Source organism: Lolium rigidum, chromosome 6, assembly GCF_022539505.1.
Source record: "Lolium rigidum isolate FL_2022 chromosome 6, APGP_CSIRO_Lrig_0.1, whole genome shotgun sequence".
Taxonomy (NCBI): Eukaryota; Viridiplantae; Streptophyta; class Magnoliopsida; order Poales; family Poaceae; genus Lolium; species Lolium rigidum.
In genome coordinates this window covers 305589931-305596768 of record NC_061513.1, presented here as the reverse complement: position 1 = coordinate 305596768, position 6838 = coordinate 305589931, and positions in this window count along the sequence as shown.

The window sequence follows — 6838 nt, the reverse complement described above, 5'->3', positions numbered from 1 at the left end:
TCCCCATCCCATCGCATTTTGATCCGGCCTCGCCGGATCTGAATTGTAGTAAAAGTTGTTGGGGTTGGGGGCTTTGCTCGGGGGATCTTTGACCAGCGGTGGTGGTCATGGCGTCAACGATGCTTCGGGCGCTCTCCCTCCTTGAGGCGATGTCAAGGTCCAACTCCCATCCTCGGCCATTCCGCTTGCCGGCTCGATGCGGACAACCTAGATTACGATAGGGCCGGCTGCCTCGGCTTGGAAGCTGTGGCATGCGGCGGCGGGTGCCGGGGCACACGTCTTTGGCGGGGCGGCGTTGGAATCTTCCTCCACTGTGTCCCGCGAACTTCTCAAAGAAAACATTGTTGTACAAACCACAAGAAGCATTAATTGGTGATGGTCACCTTAAGCTCAATTTATGGCGGGCACGTTGAATCTAAAGTTGGGACTGGAGGTCGAGGCACTTGATCATCTAAGGGGAGTTAGATCCCCTTCCCACACACCATGAACCACCAGCTCAGTCGAGGCAGCAGGGGTAACGTTTCAAATTGCATGGTCATAGGATATATATCCCGCCTCCCGCGTGTTTGGTCCGTCGGGACTTACGAGATTAGCGGGATTTAGTGTGACATGACTGTAGATTAACCCATCATTAACTCCTAGGCTGGCGTCCAGAGTCAGACAGAGGCTGGCTCAGTGCGCTTCTTTCCATAGAGATTAGTCTTCCTGTCCATATTTCTGTATGGCAATAGTTAGAAATTGGCTCTCCTGTGGGGATGGGAGGCGGGAATTAGCGGTAGGCCCATCCAACATGCAACATTAAGCGCCACACGTACGACCAGGAGGAGGGCGCTAGCATCTCTACTGACACGTGTCGTGGGAGCTTGGGTTTCATTAGGGAGGGGCAACAACAGTCCTAGAAGTCACTGGTGATGTTTAAAACGGTCCTGGCGTACCAATAGAGTCCTTGAAGTTACCATGGATGTCCATATACGGTCTTGGATACTTATAGCGGTGACATGGCAGTGTAGCAGAGCACAACGGTGTACCAGATGTCCTACAAGCCACTGACTAACGGACCGCATTCCAAATTATAGATAGCATTATTTTATCGATCACAAAATTCGCACATTAGCGCACAAACACTCATGACTCATGCCATGACCTCATGCCGCCCCCGGCGTCGATCGTCTGCTGCGCGGAGGCGGTGCACCAGCAGCTAGCTTCATGCAGCGTGACGCGCGCTCATGCCCGGTGCCTCGCTGGACAGGACCGGACACGGATGTTGTGCTGAAGCTTGTCGAACTTTCGAAGTCCATGTACTTGAGGCTTGAGCCTCGCCTCCACGGCGTCAAAGTGGAATGGAACTCCTCGCTCTCGTGAACTACGGGATCCACTACGCCGTGTTGGTATCCCGTCGGGCCAGAGAGCAGCAGCGGAGCCACCTCCCGGCGAGGCCAGGCTCAGCTGAAGTATCTCGGTTGAATATTTAGTGAGTTGTCAAGATTTTTCTAGCTAATTTCAAGGGAAAAAACTTGTCAGCTTTGTGTCTATGTTCTTTGCCCATGATGTAGCAGATTGACTAGCAGCTAGCTAGCTCTGGGAGAGGTTGATGGAGTGGTTGGTGGTCAAGAACGCGAGCACGTTGAATATTCTGCGGCTCGTGGCCGGGATGAATGTGCGTCCGTGCATGTCTCGGTAGAGCTTGATGCCGATAAGAGTGCCGGCGAATGTGCAGTCCAGAGCTTCCTGGCAGAGCTTGACGGCGTTGTACAAAGAATATACAACCTTTTCTTACATTTTGATAGAATTCTTTTGCTTTTAAAAGCAGCGCAAAAAAATGAATTATGAGAGCATATGCTATAACTTTTGTAAAAGGCAATTATCATCGTTGTGTGTTCAGTGTATCTTTTACCTACTACAGTACACGACTTTCGGCCCCCCTCTGTATCAAATCAGAATGATTTTTACTATTTAGTGTTGACACTAAAGATTATTTTGCCTACTGCAGTAGATGACTTTGGGTCCTCCCTCTAAATTATTTCTATTATTGAGTGTTAATGTTGAAGAATTTGTAATTTGTGTTTTGATTGGTATGTCCGAGTATGATCTTCCATCCTGCACTAGCGTGCTCTAGCCACGGCTGAGGGAGCTCGGCCTCCATCTCACACTGGAGCTTTCCGGCCACCATCGAGGGAGCTCCGGCCTCCCACCCGTTCTGGCTGCGCTTCCACCGACGCCCGAAGAGCTTCGGCATCCCTCTCGTTCTAGCCGTGCTTCAGAAATTTATAGGGGCCTCCGCGACAATCTCCTTAATCCTAGAGCCAAATTATTTACGCCCTAAGCAAGGAAACAGAGGGAGTAGTGGACATGCGCAGACAAGTCATCTTGCCACTTCTCTCTCAACAACAAAAATTCACCCTGCGTACTGGTGGTGGAGGAGGCGCCGGTCGGGGTTTGTGTGCTACAGATCTTTCCCCACTCCGGTGTTCCCCTTTGCGGTGGAGCCGGCGAGCTGGTGGCAGAGTCTTCTTGTCAGTCAGTTTTGGCTGGCGAGATCTTTGTGGTGGGTCTGGGTCGGTGAGACGGCAGCGGCGACCCAGCCAGTGCCTTTTGTCCTCTGGGTCTGCCTCCGTCTCAGCAGTGTTTCCTCTAGCACAACTCGAGGGCCCAGGAGGTTCTAGAGGAGTGAACCGGACGGCGGCAGCTACCACTTCTGGTAGCGACGACGGCGACTTGCGGGATGATGTGCTCTTGGAGCATGGTTTGCTGTATGTGGTGGGCAAGTCTCGCCTCGGCGGATGCCGGTGTGTTGGTGGCTCTTCTTCCTTCCCTCCGACGGTGCTGCGGCGGTGGCGGCGGCGGACGACGAGCAGGGATGCTGATGTGTGCAAGGGCCATCCAAGGGCTGAAATGTTTTTTTCTTTCTTTGGGGGGTCTTTGTGCAAAGTTCCGAGGACACCTGTGTCTCTAGGTCCTTCTGGTTTGAACTTCGTCTTTGATATGAACATGTGGTTACTTCCTCAAAAAATAACTACAATATTTTTCGTTACATGGAAATATTAACATCCAATATGAAGACTAGGATTAGCAGAATTCATAGCAATTATAGGCCAATTATCATTTGACATGAATTAATTAATACCATAAAAATCTAGGTTATCGGATGTGCTTCTTCCGTGCCACATTAGTCGATGTTAATTTGCATGTATATGTGATAACTAATATGGAATGGAGCAATGAGAGTATCATAAGTGATATCATGCATGTCATGTTGGCAAAAATTTAATATGGCACATCAATTAATAAGGTGAGACTGAGACTGATATCATAATATGGTACCGTATCATAGCATTTAAAACTAGAAAAATTAGTGAAAAACACATAACATTCATGATACCCAGTGTGACTAGTGTAACCATCGAGTATCCGGCAAGTGCATCATAATCACATCTGTTTTTCCATGGCTGAGTGGCATGATCTACAGTATATAAATTTTAGAGAAGTGTGCCCATGTAAATCAAGGGCTTTCTTCGGACCACACTAATTCTACGAGAACAGAACATAGCCAGATGATTTTGCGTATGAAGTAATGTCTCTAATCTTACTTACGTGCATGCAAAGCCATGCGCAGAATGGAAAACAACAAAACAATGCATGCAAGGTTAATTATTTTTCCCATAAAATTATTTTTCACGCGCATTCGGGGCATAGTCGGGCCTTAAATAGGCCCGAAAATCTCAACAGAAAGATCTGGTGACATTTTTTGTCTAGATGAACTTGGAGGCCGAGAAGGTCTCTTTTGGGGCAGGATAGTTTTTGAGAGAATTCCTTATTTGGCCTCGGCTGAAGTTTGCCTTCCCTTTTTGACCCTGGTAATTTTTTTCTTCCTTTCTTGACACACAAAGTTTGGTTTGTTCCTTATTTGACCCTCCCGTTAATTCCGTTAGCACTTCCGTCAAACAGTTTTTTTGCTGGACTTTTATGCCCCTAAGTGCATCGATAGTCAGAAAGAACAGAGAAAATAAGAAAAAAGAAACTAGGCCCGACCCCGAGTCCCGACGGCTCCACCAAACCCGACCCCAACCCCGACGGCGGAAGAACAAGGTGCGGGGGGAGGAGGTGGCGACAGAGGCCGCTCGCAGCAGCGCCTCCAGCGCCACCACCAACCCTTGCCGTCCTCACCGCCCCCACGCCCAGGATTCGCCGCCGTAGGAGCTGTCCCGAATCTCCCTCCTCCCATGAGCTGCCGCCGGCCCGCCGCTCCCCAACCCCGGGGCCTCTGACGCGCGTCGCCGCCGTCGCGGTTCCAGGTCCTGAGAACCTGCTCCTCGGAGAGGAGGGCCGGCTCAAGGTCACCAACTTCCCCCGAGTTCGCTCACGACTTCCCCCGAGTACGTGCTGCTCTGCGGCTTCCCCCGAGTTCGCTCACGACGCCGGCGACGCGCTCGACTTCAACAAGTTCTACGCCGAGGACGTGCGGTCAGGGCTCGCGGACATTGTCTGGGCTAAGTAGGGCGACGTGCCCACCTTGCCGGCCGCTGTATTCGTCTAATCTCAACAGCGAGCCCTTCTGGCATTTGACTTTCTGTGCACACAAGATGAGTTTTTGTGCATCCCGCATGGAGATGGGAATGACGCGTACACTGTCGAATTAGAGTGTTTTCTTTTTTTTTTTTTTAATCTGATCAAATATTACAGCAGGGGTAAAAATGTCATCTTAGATATGTACTTAACACCGTTAGTGCTTAAATTGTACTAGAGGGCCAAATAAGGAACCAACCAAACTTTATGTGTCAAGAAAGGAAGAGAAAATTTGTCAAGGTCAAGAAAGGAAGGCAAACTTTAGCTAGGGCCAAATAAGGAATTCTCTCATAGTTTTTCGATTCTGGCTTCGGCCTAGTGCAAAGTCAATTCCTCAAAGTGATAAATCGCGGAGTTCCGGAAAATCGCAAGTCCGGTGACTCGGGGAAAAGCCACAATCTCGAGTCCGTTCCGCCGGCTGGTCACATGCCCAATTCGTATGTGACGTCTACCACCAAAGCGCTAGCGACACATGAAATCACTTGACCAGAAGGTAGGGCGGGGAGACCCATCGAGCATGTAGGTGCCGAAATTTGGGTGGGAAACAGGATATCGGTACGGTAAACTGGGCTGGAAACTCAGCGAAACCTACCGTTGGCTTCATGGCCTCCCTCATTCGGGGCGCGCGAGAGCATGGCTAATCTATGGAAAACCCGAAACTACCCGCGGAGTCTAGGGAAGGTGGGCAGGAACGCAGTGAGTAGGGACCTTCGTGAATCAGAATAAAGCGCGCGCCAGAGGCTCGCACATAAAAATGACTTGCACCTGCATTCTCCATGCAGTGAATACAATCTCCAGGGAAGCGTTGCTGCTGGCCGACGTGTGGAACGGCGGGCTTCCCGCCGACAATTCATGGACATGATAACATCGCACGTAAAATAAAGGGCACATGGAATGAGTGGTAACACTAGAAACGACAGTGCGAGGGGGCGCGTGGAGAGATGAGCTGTAGCGTACTCGTCCGGGCCATAAATAGGCCCAAAAATCTGGACAGAAAAATCCAGCCATATTTTTAGTCTAGCCGAACTTGCGGGCCAGCTTCGGAGGCCGAGAAGGCCTCTTTTTGGGCATGAGCTCCTGGGATCCGGCTTCAGCCTAGTGCAAATTCAATCCCTCGAAGTGTTAAGTTGCAGAGTTTCGGAAAATAGCAAGTCCAGTGAATCGGGGAAAAGCAACATTCTCGAGACGGTTCCGCCGGCTGGTCACGCCCAATTCGAAGCTCGTATGCAACGTTTACGGCCTCGCCAAAGCGCTCACGAGACATGAAATCACGGAACCAAAAGGTAGGGTGAGAGAACTACTCATTTTGCTATACTGTTTTGCCTAGCCAGAACTTATTTTAGCAGCCAAGCACATTAACAATGAGCAATTATAATATTGTAAATGTGCAATACCGATACTAGAATGACATGGCGAGAGGAAGTAACATGGGTTAGTTTGGTCGATGGATTGACTGGTTTAGTGTTGGAGGCTGGGCTAAGTTTATCAGGTAATCCTATTTGAGCACCTCGTAAAATCCACTAAAATGACGGATAATCCATATCTGTCTGATAGTATCAATATTGTATCCATTGGATATACGCTTGAACAAAGTCCATGTCCGCATCCATATCGGACGGATTCCTAGAAAGGCATAACATACCCAAAAAAAAAAATAGATTTGAATGTGGATCTATCTATAGTGAAAATTATCCGTACCATTTACACAGTGTAAGGTCGTTTTCCCAAAAAATATATCGCCATGTGTCCGCCCTGCCGCTTGTGAGAGCCGACAGGATGAAGCTGTCCTTTTCCCTCCCTCGTGGGTAATATTTCAACATGTTCGAGCGGGAGATTTGCTGGTAGTAGTATGTTTTAGTTTTGCGAGATATTCCTGCGCTCAATTAATCGTAGCAGTATGTACTACTAGCACAGAGAGCAGGTTTTGTCAGTTTGCTACGTCCGGTTGGAGACAGTCTCAGGCGCACATGGGCACTGCATGCTTTTGCTGAACCTTTTTAGGGCTTCTTTGATTTGAAGGATAGGAAAAACATAGGAATAGGAAAAGGTATAGGATTGGGATGGCATGTCTACTTGAATCCTATAGGAAGATGAAGTTTGTTTGATTGTAGCAAAGGAATTTTCCATGAGGTATGAGCTAATGCTTTTTTTCTATAGGAATTACACTACAAGATTCCTATAGGAATTTTTCCTATAGGCTATGTTCCTATGAATCAAACAACATGTATAAGAAATTTTCCCATAGGAACCAAATCCTACACAATTCCTATGCAAA